The sequence below is a fragment of the Microtus ochrogaster genome, chromosome 4 (genome assembly GCF_000317375.1).
Source record: "Microtus ochrogaster isolate Prairie Vole_2 chromosome 4, MicOch1.0, whole genome shotgun sequence".
Taxonomy (NCBI): Eukaryota; Metazoa; Chordata; class Mammalia; order Rodentia; family Cricetidae; genus Microtus; species Microtus ochrogaster.
The window spans coordinates 70,486,268-70,507,777 of record NC_022011.1 but is presented as its reverse complement, the minus strand read 5'-3'; the positions used below and the strand labels follow the sequence as shown (position 1 = coordinate 70,507,777).

The following is a 21,510-nucleotide window of genomic DNA, read 5'->3' as shown; positions in this document are numbered from 1 at the left end:
TATCAACTTCCTCTTCCTTCAATTTCCTCTTTTTTTTTTAAAAGAAAACAAACTTTTTTTCATTATACATATGAATCCAAGTTCCCACTCCCTTCTCCTCCTCCTCCCATTTCCTTCACTTACCCATCCACTCCAAAGAGAGAGTCACGCACATTGCTGGGAGGACGATCCAAGGCCCTCCCTACTATATCTAGGTGCTTCAGCCTCCTCTTCTTGGAGAATAGCCTTGGAATTGGGTTCCACCAATCTGATATGAAATACTAAAATCCAGATAGAGTCTTTTTGGAGAGTAATTTCAGGGTAATGAATAACTTGTATGGGCTTGATTCTCATTGAAACTATATAGTTAAATTTATTATTTTTTGTATGTATTTGACAACCAATGCTTAGTTGTAAAATAATATTCACTCTTAGTTTCTTCATGAAACTATTTTTAATATGGAATGCAGAGGGATATCACATAAGTGGAGAAGACAGCATTGATAGGAGAATGTGGGCTGCAAAGGGAGGTGGATTTAAGGTGGAGAGGATTTTTTTTTTTTTTTTTTTTTTTTTTTTTTTAGTTTTTCGAGACAGGGTTTCTCTGTAGCTTTGGAGCCTGTCCTGGCACTAGCTCTTGCAGACCAGGCTGGCCTAGAACTCACAAAGATCCGCCTGCCTCTGCCTCCCAAGTGCTGGGATTAAAGGTGTGTGTCACCACCGCCCGGCAGGGTGGAGAGGATATTATGTTACTCCAAAATGTGTATAGAGACAATCCTTAGGCCTGTTTCCATTCTGTAATCTCTGAATGTACAGGGGAATGCCAAAAGACCAACAAAGAATAGATACCAGAGAACACAGTGCTGGACAGGTTTGGAACTGAAATTCTAGCCCAGCACAAGTAGGAGACCAGGAAGCAGAGACCTTTAGCCAGAACCAGGGCTAGGCTGCCATTTTCAAAGCCACCTTCCTTCATGACTTACTTTTTCCAGAAAGAACCCACCTTCTAACAGTGTTATAACCTCCTAAACAGGATCATTGATTGGGGACCAAGCATTCGAACATATGAGCTTGCAGAGACGTTCACATTCAAACTGTAGCACAGCACATGCAGGAACAGATTCTGCAGACAAAAGACCCTACACCTTCAGGTTACCTTGGAGTCAGAAGTGGTCTCCCAGGCTTAACTGTCAGCCACTTGCCTACTTGACCATATACAAAGGATGTGTCCTTCACACAGTAGCCTTAGTGCCCATGTATTTTATTTACTTTTATTTAAATTTCTGCTGTTGTCCCAGGAAATACTTGCTGAGTAGTAGAAGATATAGAAGTTAAATCTTATATGTTAGTTATTCATACGTAATATACCTCCTTGGTTAGAGCAGCGGGAAAAGATGATAACTGGAGAAGTTAGATGTTCAGTGTACCACATGAATTAAAGATCCAACAGTTTTTGCCAACTTCAGACGTTTACTTATTAATGCCTTGGCACAGCTGACTATGCCATGCACCATCAGCATAATCGGCGTTGGCATGGTGTTCTTCCTCATAGGCCCTACAGTGGGGAGGCATTTGTAGAAAAGTTCCTGTGGGGAATATGTAGGTGTAACATTGAGCGAGGCAAGGGAGCCCCTAGGAACCCTAGGATCAATGCCAGAAGGTCTTTCTTCGGTCACAGCAGCTGATAGCTTTTCCTACGTGTGGCTAGTTTGTACTGTTCGTGGGTCTTGGCAGGTAGCTAATTAAAATTCTACAGGGTTTGAATACTTGCTGAACCTACATACTTGTTTCCAAGTAAAATATTGCAAGTAGTCCAACTCTTGAAATGCCTTGGTTCTAAAGGCTGATTTGTCTGCCTTGGGTCTAGTTTATAAAGTTTTAAAGAGGCTGTACCTTTTAATGTTCTTTATGATGAGAGCCTTATATCTCAATGGCAAGTCATAATATCTCACAAGATGTTTTGCAAATGAAGGTACTTGGTCTGGGATATAGATGTTTGTATCTTACTGTGACTGTGTGCATTAAAAAAATAAGCCAGCTGTAATGTCGAGTTCTGGAGAATTAAAGAGGGGAAGTCCCAACTGGGAGATGCAAAGTAAGGGTTTTAAAAATACCTGTGAAAAACAGAGACATGGCAACTTAAAGAGAATCATAAATATGTCTGATGGAACAGCATAGGAGATCCAGAAATAAATCCATACTTTATAGCCCAGTTGGTTTTCAACCAAGATATAAAGTTAATTAATCCAAAGTGGACAATTGTCGTAGACCACTGACTGTCCACCTTATGTACACACAAATCCCTCAAGTCAGGCCTCATGCCCTTTACAAAACATGATCCAAGGATCATAGACCTACATGTAAAGATAGCATAAGGGAAAGTTTTACAATCTTGAGTTGGAAAAAGATGCCTTAGACATGACACCAGATGTATTATCTCTAAAAGAAAAACAATGATTAGATATCTTCAAAATGATCAAAAGACACAAGTAAGGCAATAAAAGACAGGTTAATCAACAAAATATATTTGTATATTTAATTTCTAATGAAAGAATCAGATTTATAAAGAAGTCTCAAATAATAAGAAAAAATTCATTTTGAATGTATCTGTGTGAGTTCTGTTTGTGCAGTGTGAATGCATGTTTGCATGCATAGTGATACACAAGTGTGCATGCACAGGTGTTTGTAGGCATGTAGAGGTCTGAGGCTGATTCAGAGAATCTTCCTTAATTGGTCTCCATAAGATTTGCTGAGGCAGGTTCTCATTGAACCCAAGGCTCACTTAAAAGATGAGTCTGGCTAGCCAGCTTGCTTTGGCTGTTCCCCATCCTGATCCATAGGGTACTCAGTAAATACTGCCACTAACCTGTACCGGGGAGGGATTTTGCTATATACCGTGTATGTCCACATCTCCTACATCTTTGATGTTCACAACTAAGCAAATTTCATCATGAAATGTGTTGATAGCATTAACTTAGCTGAACAGTTGTGCATGAGACAGTTCCCACCGTTTTCATAATGCCAGGGCTCTGTGTTATAACGCACACACATGCATGCACACACACACACACACATGTTTTCTGCCATTAGGAACTCAGAAGACAGATCTGCCTTTCACTCTGGCGTCGTCTTACTGGCGGGTCATTAGGTGCTGAGTGAAGGGATAATTGTGCAGAAAGAGTCAGGTCCTGACTCCTTGCTTTTACCCTGGAGAGCATGGAAGAGCTTTCATCAAAAGCATCGTGAAATAGTATTGATGGTTTGCAAATGTGCAGGCTAGGATTATCTTTTAATGTACTGTTTATTTTCATAGAATTCCCTGGGCAACACAAAAGAAAATAAGCCCATCATTTATTAGAAAAAAATCTGTTTCTATTTCAGTGACGTTCAAGTATATCCCACCTAGTAGAGCTTCTGGCACTCTGAGCAGTGTCCTCTTGGGGTTGGCTATCAGACTGGTTGTAGTCCAAATGATTCCAGTTAGAGTAGTTTCCTATGGACTCCCAAGAAAAAATCCCTTTTGAAAACATCTAAAAATAATCATTTGAGTCTTTCCTGTATGTATGGTCTTGTAACCGTTTGGCTGTAGTGGCCTGATGCAAATTCTCTTTCTGTGAGTGAGAAAGGCAGACAGAATAGGAAAGGACTAAAGTTAAACAAACGACCACAGCAACACAACCCTGAGAAAATGATCTGTCAGTGCCGGAGGCGTTTGTAATAAAGAGAATCAACTTTCCGGGCATGAAAGAACCACACGAGACAGTTAAAATGATTCTTCTGGGCTCTTTGCCTAGTTCGTTACTTTGACAAGAATGGGATTTGTAAAAGGTATGTATTGAATGCCTGAGTATTTGAAAGCGGCTAAGTTGCTTATGACTAATATACTTTCTGATTTTTACAAAATCATGTTTCTTTGACACTATGTAAGTCATTCATTTCCTCATTCAACAACAGGCCTTTGTACACCACCCCGCCCCATGTGTCAGGCACTGTTATAGAGACAAGGCATTAAGAGATGAGTAGAACATCCTTAGGGAGCTCAGCTTCCTGTAGAAGAGACAAGAGATGTAGAAACAGTCATCTTGGAGGGTGATAAATCCTGTGAGAGATTCTAGGAGAAAGGAAGGAATCTATAGGAGGAGTGGGTTGTAGTGGTCAACATGGAGGAGGCCACCAATTAAACAACAGCCAAAGAATGACATCCGCTCCCATGCAAGCATGGGAAGACATCCTAGACACTGATAATAGTCATTTTTTTTCATAAACAGTGTGCTGGAGTACAAAACCAGTTCTATATCCTTCTTAATTTATCGGTCAGCGAGTAAGGCAAGACAAGTTAATGAGGTACTAGATCTTGCAGAGTCTTGTGAACAACATCAAAGAGAGCAGTCTATTGTAGATGTGTGATGGGAGCCGTTAGGTTCTGGCAGAGGAGGGACATGCTTTAAGATTGCCGATACACTGGGGTTGGTGAGAAAAAGGATGAGTTTGATGAAAAGGGGTCTAAGGACAGCTGAGCCTCCATTGCTACAGTCTAAGAGGGATGGTGGACATTTGAACTACAGTGATAACAGAAGAAGGGGCAGAGGGTATTTAGGAAGTGAAATGTACAGGACTGTGTGAGGGAGGAGAAAGAGACAGGGGGCCATGCTTTTGTTGTCGTTATTGCGTGGATGGAAAGGGAGGGAGGATGGGTAAACTTGTCCATTCAGGGGATGCACTTAGTGAGTGCTGGTCTCATGCTAACACTCGATGAAGTACATGGGAAAGAATCACAAATTCCAAACTTCGTGGGTCTTACCTTCTGGAAGTCTGAGTGACATACAATATCTGTGCCTAAGAGAGGTGCGTGCTAAGCAAAGAAAAGCACACAGGAGCTGGAAGGGGAAGATCTTAGTAATTCACAGACTGGGAAACCTCTTTGAGGAGCTGAGTGCAGGCGAATCTTGGAGAAAGGTAAGAAGGAAACACTTAGGAGAAATGCTGCCCACACAGAAGGAGCTGCGAACGCAAAGGTCTCACCTGTTGTGTTTAGGAAATATGTAAGCATCCTTGTTCTGTATGGCTGGTGCTTTTATGTTTTGTGCAAGAAATCCTTTTTCAGTCTGAGTGCCCATGTTCCTTTTGATCTTCCAGAAGTTTTGCTGCTTTGCCTTTGATATCCAGGCCTATGATCTGCTTGGGATGCTTTCTTAGTGCACGAAAGAGGCCCAATTCTACTGTTCCTCGCAAGGATGGCCAGTTGTCCTAGCAGCTTATTCTGTACTTTCCCACTGCCCTGCAGTTCCATCTGCACCGAACAGGAACCGACTATAAATGTGCGGATCTATTTCCAGCCCCTCCGTTCTGTTTCATTTGTCTGTCTGCGACCATGGGCCAGTGCTATCCTGTCTTAATTCACATAGCTTTATAATTAGCCTTGAATTATTGTAGAGCAAATCATCCTGCCTGGTTAGTCTCACACTAATTCCTACATCTTTGCATGATAGCCTATCAGTTCTTTAACTTTATTTTTTATTTTGAAGGGTTTTATTACTGGAATTTCACGCTTGTATTTTGATTATATCACTTCTCTCCACTCCTTTTTGATCTACTCCCATCCCCCCACACCCAGTTTCGTGTCTTCATCCTTGTTGCAAACCCCGTCAAGTCCAATTTGTGCTGATCATTCCCTCTTGGACATGTGGTTCTTTACTGGAACAGGGTTGACCTGCCAGGGGCCACACGTTACAGAAAACTGACTCTCTCCCTCACAGCAGCTATTAATCATCAGTACAGCCTCACTAGGGATGGAGTTCCAGGCTCACCTCCGCCCTCCATGTTGGGGGTTTGTCTGGCTTGAGTGTGAGCAAGTCTTGTGTATGCTGTCGTAGCTGCAGAGTTCATATGTGTGACTTTGCTCTGCTGTGTCTAGAAGATAGTCTCCTGGTGGCCACCCACTACCTCTGACTCTTTTTTTTTTTTTGAAAGTGTTAGCATTTAATTGGCCTCCCTGAGTGGCTTCAAGCCACCAGAACACAGGCACCTCCAACACCCTTTATCTTCTCTTCAGCTCTTCTGCTGAAAAATTTGGCTTTCACGATGACAGGCTGCTTAGGGAGCTTTCCCTTCCCCAGAACTTTGTAGTAGCCCGATCGCATGACATCAATGATGGGAGCAACTCCAGTCTTGTTCTTGGCAGCGTTGACCCGGGTCTGCTCACTGACCAGCGTCCAGTTTATCCAGGTTGACAGTCGGGCAGAAGCTCTGGTTCCTCTTTGAGTGGTAATGCCTCATCCCAACTTTCCCGAAGTAACCTGGATGATATTTGTCGAAGTTGATCCTGTGATGATGCATGCCTCCAGCGTTCCCGCGTCCTCCCGGATGCTTGCGGTGTTTACCGATGCGGCCATGGCCGTGGCTCATGTGGCCCCGGAGTTTCCAGGTCTTCCTCAGTCTGGATGGCATGGTGGTGGCAGAAAGGAAAGAGGGGTACCTCTGACTCTTAAAGTCTTTCCATTTCCTCTTCCATGATGGATCCCTGACCCTTGGCAGAAGGGTGCAATGTTAACTCATTTGGGGCTGAACATTCCCCAATCTCCTATGTCCTGTACCTTGACTAGCTGCAGGCCTGTTAATCACCATCTACAGAAAAAGGAAGCTTCTCTGATGAGGGTTGAGAGAAAACCAATCTTGATGTGGGAGTGATTTCTTATTAATAAAGAAACTGCCTAGACCCATTTGATAGGCCAACCCTTAGGTGGGTGGAGAAAACAGAACAGAATGCTGGGAGAAAGAAGCTGAGTCAGTGAGTCGCCATGATTCTCCCACTCCAGACAGACGCAGGTTAAGATCTTCTCTGGTAAGCCACCTCGTGGGCTATAGCAGATTATTAGAAATGGGCTAGTCCAGGTGTGAGAGTTAGCCTAGAAGAGGCTAGATAGAAATGGGCCAAGCAGCGTTTAAAAGAATACAGTTTCCGTGTAATTATTTCGGGTAAAGCTAGCCGAGCGGGAGGCCGGGTGCAGGGACGCAGCCTCACCGCTATTATTTCAACACAATCTATGGATATAATAAGTCATTTATAATATAGCATTTATTTATCAGAATAGTAGTGTGTTCTCATCTATGGCCCATGACATGTGTAGACACAGGTTGTTGGTCCCAATATGATGCCAGGTATGGGTTTCATTGCACAGAGCAGGACTTAAATTCAATCAGAAAGTGGTTGATAACTCCTTTAACATTTGTACAGGCTATCAGTTCTGTTTTTCGGCTTTTATGTTTTTTGAGTCCCTGCAGTAACTGCCACTCTGATCAAAACTGATACTTATACTAACTGATTGCTATAAACATAAACATTTAGAAGGCAGTTTAATGGGCAGATTATGTCCATTTCACTAAAGAATAGTAATTGCTTGCCCTTTAGAGTCTGGGACTTTTCCTGCCATGGCTTTTGACCAGGTTTATAGTTCTAGGTATGAGTCACCTCCTATGGAACAGGTCTCAAATTAGAAACTGGTTATCTCTTGTGTTGGTTTAAATGAGAGTACCTCCCCAGGCTCATATATTTCAATGTTTGGTTGCCAGTTGGTGGACTGTATAGGGAAAATTAGGAAGTGTGGTCTTATTGGAGGAAGTGTGCCTCTGGAGGTAGGCTTTCAGGTTCTAAAAGTCTATGCCAAGCCCAGGCTTGCTGTCTCTTTCTCTGCCTCTGGCTTGTGGATCAGAATGTAAGCACTCAGCTATTGCTCTCCAGTGCCATGCCTGCCTGCCATGATGATCATGGACTAACCCTAGGAAACTAAACAAGTCCCCCATTAGATGCTTTTATAAGTTGTCTTGGTTATTGTGGTGGTTTGAATAGGTATGGCCCCCATACATAGACTTACCTGTTTGAATGCTTGGCCTATAGGGAGTGGTGCTGTCAGAAGGTGTGACCTAGTTGGAAAAGCTATGGCCTTGATGACGGAAGTGTGTCACTGTGGGGGCAGGCTTGCAAGTCTCATATGCTCAAAGCCATGCCCAGTGTGGGACACAGTTCCCTTCTTGTTGCCTGTGGATCAAGTCGTAGAACTCTCAGCTCCTTCTCCAACACTGTGTTGTCTGCCTGCATGTTGCCATGCTTCTTGCCATGATGATAATTGACTAACCCTCTGAAGGTATAAGCCAGTCCCAATGAAATGTTTCCCTTTATTAGAGCTGCCATTGGTCATGTGCCTCTTTAGAACAATGGAAATCCTAACTAAGACAGAAGTTACTACCAGGGACTAGGTTATTGTGGTAATAGTCCTAGACCATGTTTTTGGAGGAATACAGACTTTGAGACTAAGTATTAGAAAAAACAGTTGAATGCTTTAAGTGCGGATTAATGAACTATCCTAGTAGGAACATGGAAGACAGTGGTGCTGAGGGTGATTTGAACTGTGGGGGCCAGGGTCAAGAGGTTTCAGAGAAAAATGTTAGTATGTGGCCTAGAGATGGGTCTTGTGATATTTTGTTGAAGAATGAGGCTGCTTTTTGCCCTTTTCAGAAGAGCCTTCCAAAGGCCATAGAAAAGAGGTTTGGATTAATTCTGTTGGCAGAGGAAATCTCAAAACAGCCTGGTATTGACTCTGTCATGTGGTTATTAGTGTCAACTCTAATGAAGATTTATAAGGAAAAGGAGCAAGCTGAGAAAGGAAAAACAAAATGTACAATTTGAGGAGAAAGTATCAGGAAGAGAATTGGATCTAAGTCCTGTGTTCAAGAAGGTAAACAGATTAAGAAATAGAATAAAGAGAGTGGTGACATCAGGGAAAGATCCACCCAGTTAAGTTTCTACTTTGTTAAAAGGAACCCAAGAGAAGCTTAGAACCAGGGGTGGTTGTGTATGCCTTTAATCCCAGTACTCCAGAGGCAGAGAGGCTGGGGGGGGGGTCTCTGAGTTTGAGGCCAGCCTGCTCTACAGATCCAGTTGCAAGAACATCCAAGCTTAGGCAGTGAAGTAAACACCATTGAAAACAGCAAGTTGGTGAAGACATAATTGAGTCAGGGGAGTATTTTCCAGCACCAGTAAGCAACAGAATTTGGCAGTTTTGGCCATGTGGTTCTGGCTTTAGTGTTGAGGATAGAAGAGAGGGCTTATTGAATCTTCCTCTGTGACTAAGGAAAGCTGCAGAGGCCAGGCATGTGTCAGGGGTGTCCTCGAATGGAGGCCTAGAGAGGCCATTGTGTGAAGCCGTGAAGTTGAAGCCTGAATTGCCTTGAAGAAAAAAGATGTTGGAGATGCCAGAGCTGTGGGATACCTGCCAAGTAAAGTTGCTAACAGGGAGTGGGAACCAGTTCAAGAAAAAGAAGTGTGTTGCAGACAACAAAGCTAGATGGATTTGGAGATCTGAAGAGCATTTTTACATCATACATGGAGATACAGAGTTTGGAATTTCCCTGGCTGCTATTCTGTCTTGCTTTGGTCCAGTGAGTTTCCTCACTATGCTCTCTTCCCTACCTTTTGGAATGGTTATGTACATCCTGTGTTGCAAAAGTATGTGATCTGCTTTTTGATTTTGTTTTTATAGGGGATTACAGTTAAGAGATTGCATGAATCTCAGAAGAGACTTTGAGCTTTGGACTTTTCAACATTGTTGAAACTGTTTGACTATGGGGACTTTTGAAATTGAACTAAATACATTTTGCATTATGTTGTGGTTACAAGCCTATGGGGGCCAGGAAGTGAAACACAGTGGTTTGAATATGTATGGCCCCCATAGCCTCATATGTTTAAATGCTTGCCTATAGGGAGTGGCACTGTTAGAAGGTGTGTCTTTTTGGAGAAGCTATAATCTTGTTGGAGGAACTGTGTCACTGCGGGGCAATCTTTGAAGGTCTCATATGTTCAAACTATATCTAGTGTGGAACACAGTTCACTTCCTGTGGATCAAGATGTAGAACTTTTAGCTCCTTCTCCAGCACCATGTCTGCCTGCAAGTTGTCATGCTTTTCATCATGAGGATAATGGGGTAAACCTCTAAAACTAAGCTGTCCCCAATTAAATGCTTTTTCTTTGTAAGAGGTGCCATTGGTCCCGTTTTTTCACAGCAATAGAAATCCTAATTTAGACAGTCATGGTGCCTCTTCACAGCAATACAAAAGCACAGAAGACAGCTTTTAACAACCTTGCTACTATTGCACCAGTGGCTACAGCTTCCACGCTAGGTCAGTGGTGTCCACAGTGCAGTAAGCCCGTTGATGACCTTTCTCCCCAGCAGTCACAGAACAGCACCTTCTGGTACTATGAAAGCTAGCCCCAGGGAAGGAGTTTCCAAGTTAATAAATTAATTTATGTCCTCCAACCAAAATATGATATATTCAACAATAAGGCCTTATTATCTTCTAGTTTTGATGGCCCACCAAGAGCAGTGGCAATATCCTGTATTGTTTTGCTGACTTAAGAGGCCTTCCCTTGGCTAATAAACTCATAGGAATTAGCTCACCGCTGGCAATGAGATTTTCATTTAATAACTCATGTCTGCTGAGAGCAGCTTTATCTATTCACACAGAGTACCGTGGTTAAAGCTCTTGAACCTTGTTATTAACGTGTATTCATTGAGCAAAGTGATGAGTTTCATAATGGCATTTTCATACTCCTTGTGTGCCTTTTCTCCCACAAGTTTGAATTGCTTCCTTAAAATTTCAAGTTCAACTTGTATCTCTATGATCATAGTGTATATTTTTGTTTTATAGACTGTTTCTGGTAATTTTCACAGATAACTTTTCGTCCTTACTGATTCTGTCTTTTCTATGTGTATTTCTATGCTGCCCATGCTCTGGGAATTTGATAGTTACTGAATTAAATGCTCCTGGAAATAATCTGATACCAGATGATGGCATCCCTCTTCCTGGGAACATGTTCCTTTCATATGCATGAAAGCATTAAAAGGCCAGGCCCAAAGCTTTAGAATAACTTTCTTCCTCTCAAGGCGGGGTGTCATGGTGTTGCCCAGACTCGGCTTTCAGTGGCTAAGATTTCTGAATCACTGAAATTATTCAAAGTCCCAGCCCAGAGGTCATTTTTCTCAGATGTCTACCCTTTTTTTGAACCTGAACTCTGCACCTTGATCTAAGCTTGCTGAGCTGTAGCTGCTTCTAACAAAAGTCCTTCTGTGGTAAAAACCAGGTTCTACTGGAACAGCTATTCAAAACTTGATCCTACCCAGTCTTCCTGAGGGATGCTCCTCCTGCCCCTGTCAGAGGGTGGCTCTACCTGTGCTTGCTGCTCAGCTTATGACAAAAAAAGCCAGAGCTTTGAGAAGCCGTCAAACCCCAATTCCATTTATCACATATAACTAATACCTTGTTGGTGGCTAGTATTGCTAATTAAAAAAAAAATCTGACTTTTTTTTTTAGCCATTCAGAAGAACGTTCATCAGTCATTATTGATTCCATTTTCAAATAAATTGAGTTATATTTTAAGAAAGAAAATCACTGCTACCTGCAGACCGTCTATGGATTGAGTCAGAAAGGGATGGATATCTTAGTGATTGAGGCTGGAGCTATTTGAGTGGTGGCTAGCCCGTTGATTCTGGTTAAGATTGACTTGGCTCCAGTTACCTGTAAGTTTGTTCACATGGAACAAGTTACCCAACCCACTAAGCCTCGGTTGCTTTGGAATAAAACAGAATAAACAAAGCCTTATTCCACTGTGCTGTATTAACTGAGGCCATGTGTGTTAACCACATGGTAGGTAGCATCCTTGGCATTTAGCAAACACCTCGTAGCATTTAGTCATTATTTTCTCTATTTGAAAACCATTGGAGAAAATGTCAGTAGTAGGCAGTGGGTGAAGATTTGGCAGGTTACCATGACCAAAATGAAGTTTAATCCCTTTGTGACTTTTGACCAAAGAACTGCAAATGACATTTCTTCTCCTCCTCCTCTCCCTACTTTTTAAGTTTATTATTTTTATATGCTTTGGCATTTTACCTGAATGCATGTCTGTGTGAGGGAGTTGGGTCCCCTGGAACAGAGTTACAGACAGTTGTGAGCCACCATTGTGGGTGCTGGGAATTGAACCCGGATCCTCTGGAAGAGTAGTCAGTGCTCTTAACAACTGAGCCATCTCTCCAGCTCCCCCCTTTTTTGTTTTTGTTTTGGAGACAGTTTCTTTGTGTAGCCTTGGTGTCCTCAAACTTGCTCTGTTGACAAGGCTGTTTTCGAACTCCCAGAGACCCACCTGCCTCTGCTTCCTGAATGCTGGGATTAAAAAGGTGTGCACCACCACTGCCCAGCTGTAAATAGCATTTCAATACACCTTCTTAACATTAGGAGGAAGATCATGTTTTCTTCTCTTTCCAAAGAGCCAAGACAGAAGTATAATGTTTGGTTAAATAACCAGTTAGAAGTGTAATGTTACATCCATTTGAAAGGATGATCGTATTTAGGGTGGTCAAGGACACTATAAAGGCAAAAAGATTTGAAAAGTAGTTCTGGAGTACAGGAAGACATATAGCCTTCTCCATTGAATGGGTGCAGGAAGAAAAGTCCATGTGGACATCCACTCCAGCAAGATGAACCTCAAAAAAAAAAAAAAAGTCCTGGAGAAGACAGTAAAGTCTTGGTAAGTAGGAAAGAAGGGCAAATATGAGAAAAACCATTGAGAAGAATGCTGGAGTAGAGAAATCTCAATCTGTCATGTACATCTCTCATTGAAGGCCACTTAACATTTTAAAAATCAGTAGTGTATTTAGTGCAACTACTATTCTCCCCGACTATGGTAAAACATTAGCCTAACTTGTGGGGACTTTTATGAAATGGCCAAGGCTGCTGTGAACAGTCACCCAGCTTGTGCTCGGCCCAACTCCCACATGCCTATGGACTCACCTGAGCTGTGCTGTGTGTTCATTCATCTTGAGGAACTACGTGCAGTGACCCTGGAAATATTCTTCAATGGTGGCATATTTAATACATTTTCAATATTGATTTGCAAGTCCTAATTGTTTTTAAAGCTATAACTAGTCTTAATTTTGTTTCATAAGAATCTCTTGAATAATAGTTTCTGCCATGGTATTAACCGTGTTGATGTGAATAGATCGCAACATCCCAAGGCCTCTACACTTCATTTGTCAAAGAAGAGATTTGGACTAAATTATCTCCATCTCATAAGTTCTGTGATTTGCTTGTAAAATGCAATTTTAGTATCTCTCTAGTAGATTTGCATGTGTGACTAAGTTTCTAGTGTTAGCCGGGCAGTTTCAATTTTATTTATAGACTGGTAGTTAGCATGAAGCATTATACTTTTTTCCATCTGCCATATTAACAAGGCATACATACTCTCTAACAAATGTGACCTTTAAATAACGGTGCTCAGTATGACCTTACTGACCCTGTCCCTGCCTGTCCCAGAGCCGTGGTTATCTGTGTATAAATGACCACATTAGATGCCTTCTTAGTTCCCAGCATTTCAGATGCCTGAAAAGAAAGCCATCATCAGTGATAGTGGAAATGCCTCTGTGGATACCTGAATGGAGTCTCAGCTCACCTAACATAACCTACATGCCCAATGCTAAAGTTACCCACCAGCGAAATGAAGCAGCTTCGAATGCAAACCCATTAAGCTCATGCTCCCCCCTCCTGACCTGGTCAGCTTCTTAAGAAGCTTCAAGGCAAATAATCACTTTGCAAATACATACTAGTGTTTTAGGACAATTGTTTAAATAAATTCGTTTTAATTTGGGGAGAGGAGAAGTGAGAGGGGACAAGGAAGAAGAAAGAGCAAGGGCAAACAAGAGAAGCTAATGATAGTTCTTGTCTTTTCGAGTGAGCAGAGGCTCAGACCATGGACTCCTTGACTACCGACAGGTGCTGCTGCAGGTGCACACAGGGATGCTGTCCAGAGCTTCCACTGCGAGGAAGCCCTCATTACAATGCATTAGTATTTGAGAGTCGCCATGACAGCTTATACTTTTCTGAGGCCATAAAAGTTTCTCTGGGGATTTTCCTTCCAATTTAAAATTTCCCTATCAAGAACCTCTTTACAAATATATTGAATAAATATAACCGACTGCGACCCTGACTTCCAGCTGTCAGAGATCTCCAAAGAATATACTTTGATTATAAAATGAGATTGACAGGGACTGGAGAATAAAGAGAACGCCAACAAGCCACCGAACTGTTAAGTCCCTTTGTTCTCCCAAATGTCCTACTGTGTAGCCACAGAAAAGTGTTACGAACAAAGCCTTCTTTTTACTATTTTTGAGAAAGGAAAAACCTAATTGCTCCCTAGAAGCAAACGGCATGGTAGCCACTTGTGCGCACAGGTATTCTGGATGCAAACCTATTGTAGATCCATATCTCAACAATGCAGCACTCAGTTGTGTTAACTTCCTTGACTTTGAAAAAAATACAGTAACATTGTATTTCTCTGTCATTGATGCTGTTGTAGGAGAGGGGACCAATTATTATCTGTGAGAAACAGAAAGGTCATTGAGTCACAGAAAACTGGCCAGTCAAATGCTGGCGTTCACTGGTATTTTCCTTAGGACTGGCAGTCATTTTGCAGATTCTAGACAGTGACATTCTCCTGTGTACAGGGTTGCTTGGGGGAGGTGGGAATAAAAGAAACTACTGCCCAAAGAAAAATGAGCAAAAAAAGTGTTTATTCCTTTCCTCTTTTCCCCCCTTTAGCATCTGCCACGGTAAAATGAGCTGGCCTTGCTCATTCTCAGCTGCACTCAGATTTGTGGCTAGCCTTTCTGCTACCTTTTGTAGTATATGGAAATCCATCCGGCTCTGACCTAGTCCTCTTGGACCCCTCTCTCATGGTGGCTTTTCGGATTTTCCACAGCCCACTCCTTTCCTAGTCTACATTCACTTGTCTAACTCACTTGCGCCACAGCCACCTTCTTCCACGGTGGTTCCCAACACCAGGATATTGTGATCCAATATCCGTAATTCAAAACAGCTACCAGAATAAGCAACCTGAGACCACCCCTCTGACCCTTTTGCTTCCCTGCCGCCCAAGAGTTTGCTAAATGACTTCACATAACCTTGGCAATTCTTGGTGTCAATTCTTTCAGAATCCGTGTCCTTGGATTTGTAGCAAATACTCCATAAAACTTTATCTACAGCCTCGAAATGAAAACTACAGAAAGCATATGCAGTTTCAACATTAATGTCACGTTAAAAAACTAGCACCAAGTGTAAAATATGTATTTGATTGTGCAAGGTGTTTGGATGTGACACCATCAGAAAACATGCTCGCACCTACATGTGGAGTGACAGTGGCTGTGATGGCTACGCGTATAGAAGGACTTAGGTGTCTGTTCATAATTCAAACCATCGAGTAGTATCACTGTTAGTGGACATAATTTTGTAAAATGGAAAATACTAGGGACGTGATCTGTAACACTCTTTCTAAACTTTAATGTAAACATGAATCACTTGGAAATGTCTTTAAAGTGCAGATTCTAGGGTGGAACTAGAAAGTATGCATTTCCTTCAAGCTCAAAGGTGATGCGTAGGTCCATATACTGTGTGTCAAATTATCAGACCCCCTAAACTAGAGAGGCATTATTTGCATCCAGAGACAATGGGATCTCTACTGACAAACAGTAAAATCTTGAAGTTCATGAAATACTTGTGACCTGGAGTTACCTGTAAGTGAAGTAACTTCCCTCCTGGAACATTGCTGTGAATGTGGCAGCCTTAGTGGCCTGGGAGCCCAGAACAGGGGCCAGGAAACTGCCAGCTAGCATCTTCTCTGAAGAGATAGTGGCTGAGGGTTTGACTCCTCTTCACGGAACTGATAAGGGAGTACAATGTTCTCCAGAAGATGCAAGCTAGCAGGGACCATCCTGCCAAGCCTAAAACAGAGCCTACAACCCCATGCTGCTCACCTCTCAAGGCATCCCGGTGCCTCAGATGATAGAGAGGTAACGCTAGAGGAACAGCACCATGACCCTGTCTTTCAGTCAAGGAGTTGAGTGTGTATGACTTGTGTTTGTAAGGACCCCAGACCCGGAGTGGCTCAGAAACCAGAAGGGAAGTCAGTTCAGGGCTGTCTAGCTGTTCTAGGTGTGATGGCTTCATGAGGGAAGGACACGGCATTCAGAGAGTTCAATGGAGAGCTGCTGCAGGCGTAGCTGATGAGAACAGAGATGACAGATACTCCCAGGTCTGCAGGGGGTGGGCTAAAGGCCTGTTATACACGCATTTGTTACTATATCCTCCATGAAGCCCCAGACAGACTTTGACATCCCTCTATGGTGAAAGTGAGCGACTGTGGTGGAGGATGCATTGGTACACAATGCTGATGTGACTTCATGTGTCGTCACAGGTTGAAGAGGCCTGAGACATTGGGTGTGAACTGGCACCTACCATAAAACACTTCCCCCACTGCTGTCCCCTAGCTATGGCACCTGCCATCACCATAAAGAACACATATCACTCTTCTTCACCTTTATCCTGACAGCATCTACACTCTTATGAGCAATTTCCTTCTGATCCTTGCTGGGCGCACACCTACAACCATACTTCGTGGTACAGAAAACAATTCTTCCTTGACCTGTTTTTATAGTGGGTTATTTGCTTCTCACATTTTCCACCCCCTTCTGAGGTCATAATGTCACATTAGAAGAGAAAAGCGAATTCACCTTTTAGGCCACTAAGGCTTTGAATCTTTGACAAACAATTACTGTGTACATTTATGGGATATTATGGGCTGGTGTGGTGTATATGGACATTGTAGGGCGATTAATTTGAAGAAACAACTGTTTTCAGATACTTACTACAAGCCTTTAGTTTTAAAGATGCCTTTTAAGGCTCCAGAGATAGATACATTATGAATTTCATGCCATCCTATAGAGTGGGAGAGGCATGAGTGTGGACACAGTTGAGTCTAGGCCAGTTCTCCTTCAACGTCCACTGAATGTTCCAGAAACGAGGTAACTCCCACATCAGGCTTTCTCTCAGCTGCTGTGGCCTCTGCACTAAGCCTCTCTATATATCAACCCTGTGTCTGCAGCGGTGGGATCTGCAACTTTGGAATTCTGGTCTACCCCGCCTTCGCAGAAAGACTGGCCCCTGTGATGGACAGCTAAGCTCATAGAGTTCCCTAGCAATGGCAAAGATAAGAATCAGCAAAGCATTGGCAGTCGCTGTGTACTTTTTCTTACTTGCTTCCATTCAGATCCTTTATTCTGTTTCTCCAAGAACCATCCTTCACCTTCCATGAACCAGCGACTCAGAGAGGGAAGTCTGTCCCTCTGTCAAGGAGACCAGCTTGCACACAGCGCCTGGTTTTCAGTCCCCGTCCCTGGTCCCCAGGACTTTCTCTGCCTGTCGCTGAGATTGACTCAAGATGATTATCCTATCTGAAATTAACTTAGAGCCTTTTGACTTTTCTCCAGAAATTCCTGCTATCAGTAGGAAACCATCTTTGCAGCCTGTCTTTAAACCTGCCCAGCTCCTTTCATCTCATCTCAGGGATGACATGTAATTGGCCCTGATGTTAGCCAGCCAAGCATCAGGCCTGTTCTTTCACTGGAGGAGGAAGAGGAGGACAAAGAAAGAGCAGTAAGGGTAACTCTAGGTTCTGGAAAGAGGCCCAGAGGAGGCAAGATGCCTAAGATTTCCATGCTGAAGTGGCAAGGGAATCGAAGAGACCAGGAGAGGGATTTACTTCTGTGACAAAAGCAGCACATTTGGTTTTAAAAGTTATTATTTAAATGATAGATCAACCCCTAAATAAAAATATGAAACATTTTCTTCTCATTGGATTTCGGTATAATAAAAATGGATATATTTCCAGCTGCTCAGATAATGGTGAATTATTATCTGAGAGACTTAGAGACTACAAATAAAACTCTCAGTGTAGCTAAAAATTGGCTTCATTAATCCCATTAGGTAGTGAAAGTGAAGGTGATATTGATTAAATTGAAACAATGAGTGGGCCTATTTCATGCAGGCAGTGGTGCTTAATCATTCTAAACATTAAGGATATATTTGTATAATTTTCTCTTCTGTATTTTCTTGACCTCACATTCGGCTTAGATTGCTCCTTCCGCTCAGGAGTGTTTTGCCAGCTCTTACCTGTGATGCCTCTTAGCTGTCCCTATGATAGGGTACACAAAGGTAGCTTCTGTCTGGCTCATCAGTTTTCAGAATAGGAAAAATGCCCCCTCCCAAAGTGCCTGTGCAGATAATCAATCCATATGTAGCAGAAGATATGTGCCCAAGAGTTGAGTTGGAAACTTGGGAAATGCATCATCTCCAGTAGGCCCGCTGGTTTTTTTTTTTTTTGGGTCAGGATTCTCTAGAGAAGTAGAACTTATATAATAAATCTCTATCATGTAGATATATGCATATATATGTATGTATATGGGATTTATTAGAATGACTTACAGGATGTGGTCCAGCTAATCCACTAATGGCTGTTTACCAAGGAAAAGTCCAAGAATCCATGGTGTGGGAGGATCCTTCTGTTTGTGTTGCTTTTATTGGTTAATGAATAAAGAAACTGCCTTGGCCTGTTGATAGGGCAGAGCTTAGGTAGGCGGGGAAAACAGGACTGAATGCCGAGAGAAGGGCGGAGAGGGAGATGCCATGGAGCTGCCACCAGAGACAGAAGCTGGGAATTTTACCCAGTAAGCCACAGTCATGTGATGCTATACAGATTAATAGAAATGGGTTAAATTAAGGTGTAAGAGTTAGCCAATTAAGAAACTAGAGCTAATAGACCAAACAGTGATTTAATTAATACAGTTTCTGTGATTATTTCGCGTCTAAGATAGCCAGATGGCTGAGAACAAGTGGCCTCCTCCAACAAATCCAGCAGTCATTCAGTCTATAAGGCTACACACACAGCCGATCTTCAGTATGAGCCAGTGTTGAAGTGGGCTCTACTGCCAGTGAAGGAATGCCTTGCCAGCAAGACTGAGAGCATATAAAGAGAAAGAGCTTCCATCATTTATATGTCTTTTATAGAGTCTGCCAGAAGAAGGTGTGGCTCAGATGAAAGGCAGATCCTTCCCATCTCAGAAGATCTGGATTAAAGGTGTATCTTCCACCTCACAGATCTGAATTACAAGAGGGGAGTCCCACTTCAAATGATTTAATTAAGAAAAAAAAATCCCTCACAGGTATTCCTGGTCACTTGGATTGTAGTTACTTCCAGATGTAGTCACGTCAACACCCAAGAAACAGCCAACACACCCACTTTCTTGTGCCTCCTAACAAAAGCGACACCATGTGGCACACCAGAAATGGGCTCCGCTTTTAAAGTGGCAACAACCCAAACTACTGCAGATCACTCTGAGTGGCTTCGGGGTAGATCTCATCTGCACCATCTGGTCACAGCTTTAGTGACTGGCGTGACCAGGATCCTGGGAACAGGCTTGCTGTTTACCAATCCCCCTCCCCGCAGAGTGACAAGGTCACTGTTGTTCAGATCCTCTCACCAGGCTTGCTGTGAATCCTTGAGAACACAGCACTTGCTCCCGTTAGAGCTGACTCCCAGGCAAATTCACCTCATTCTTGTACAAATTCAACAAGGCTGCGGCGTTATAAATGTAAAAGCGAAATAAGGCAGTGGCAGACACACAAATCGCTTTCATCCTAACCTTTAAGTTGATCTTACTGCTTTTGCCAAATCCAAAATATTTTAGTCGCATGTCTTCTTGTGGCTCCAACAAAAGAGACAATGCTACCATATTTTTTAATCCCACAATTTAGCTTTACTCAAGATATGGCTAAAAATAATAATCACCCAAAGAGGGGGCAATGTGTCCTTTTATCCCTTATAGAATTAGCATAGGCTCTATGCTCTGGTGTAGTCACTTTCCCTTAAAATTAAAGTGCTTCCAAAGGCAACTTCTGAGTATTTCCTAAAACATAGTCCAGTGAAGGGCTCGCATGCAGGTAATTGAATTTGGCAAATGGTCTCAAGGAAGGAAAACAGGGTTTTGAAAGTCAGGAGAAAAGGCCATGTCCTGGATGTGTTATCCTGCTGGTCTTTTTTTTTGGGAACAACACTGAGCCTGCTGTGAGGAGCCCCAGAGAGCATGCTCCAAAGTTGTTCTTAAGGACGAATGAGAAGTGGGGTACACACCAGCTCCCACCCAACATTAGTCATGGGCTGTATCCCTCCCTGCTATTGCTAAAGCTATGCATCTTTTAGAATGCACAAGCCCCTGAAAATATTTCCCACCTGGGGGCCAGGGGACAGGAAACCCAGGAGCAGACGGTGAGAGGTATAGGTGTCAGTGAGGTGAGATTGAGCTGCGGCTGGGGCATGGCTGTGAGCAGTTGGTTACCACAACACCTGCACAGCCAGAAGTTTGGTCAAGGCCAAAAGGCGAACGAAAAGGTGTTCAGGTGGGCAAAAGTCACCATTCGATGCCAACTTTTTTACCAAAAAGAAATGAGATGGTCTAGCTCCTGTACAATCTCAGGTCTGAGCTGCTGGACCAGCCTTCTCCAACAGGCAGTGCTAGAATCTTTCAGCAATGGTTCATCTTGCATAGCTGAAACTCAGTACCACAGAACAGCAATCCCCCACACAATGCTTAGCAGCTATCATATCTTTCAATCTCTCATGAGAATTTTCCGGAAGCACACTATACCTTGAGGGGTTGACATTAACGCCTTGACTAATCATGAGGACTGAAAGGCAACTTTTGGATTGGCTATGTGTTTCACATGAAGGCTTCATTTTCCTGCATATGAAGGAACTTGCCTGAACAAGAAAGCTTAGAGTCTGAATCCGGAGCATCAAGCGGAAGTGCAGCAATGCAATTAACACACTTCGTTACCTACACAGTGGACTGCAGGCCCAAGACTCCCAGCTTAGGCGTACACTGGAGCTGACTCAGTGCCTTAGAAATCTGCAGTTAACAGCCCCCGAGTGATGTGCTGTTGAAGAGTCAGCGGATCTAGTCAGCAGTTCTGAGATTTTTCCCCCCCGTTCGGTTTTTGTTGTAAACTTGAAAATTTTTTTGTTTCTTGAATTCCTAAGAAATGTATTATAATACTTCATAAATCATGGGTCCAATTAGAAGGTGCTTTATAAAATCTTTAACGTAATTGGAAAATGTATTATTTAGGAAAATGTATTACTCTAGCAGTTGCCAATGAAAACTCATTAATTAAAAGAAAAGACGACATGAGGGAAGTGCTGTTGAGGACGCAGAGGGGAGGGGCCTGTGAGCTGCTGGGGCTGTGAACGGCCCCGATGACGATAATACCAATAATACGGAGGTTCCTTAGAGAATTAAAACTAGAGCTACCATCCCCATCCAAGAACCCCTTGACTTGTTTTCCCAAGGAAATGAAATCAGCACTATGCAAGACATCAGCATTCCCATGCTCTTTTTGGCATTTGTAAAAGAGCCCTGATAGAGTGATAATGCGAGTGTCATCAAGAGGTGAGTGTGTGTGAGTGTGTGTGAGTGTGTGTGAGTGTGTGTGAGTGTGTGTGAGTGTGTGTGAGTGTGTGTGAGTGAGTGAGTGAGTGAGTGTGTGAGTGAGTGAGTGAGTGAGTGTGTGAGTGTGTGAGTGAGTGTGTGAGTGAGTGTGTGA

The 21,510-nt window shown here is 42.8% G+C and overlaps 1 protein-coding gene and 1 pseudogene across 2 annotated transcripts in view; one reads left to right on the top strand and one right to left on the bottom strand.

The window, feature by feature from the left end:
- The window catches only part of Ccdc148 (coiled-coil domain containing 148), a 245,091-nt gene that overhangs the window by 129,319 nt on the left and 94,262 nt on the right, over positions 1-21,510 (top strand). The window lies entirely within an intron of this gene.
- LOC102001880 lies at positions 5,932-6,426 on the bottom strand (annotated as a pseudogene).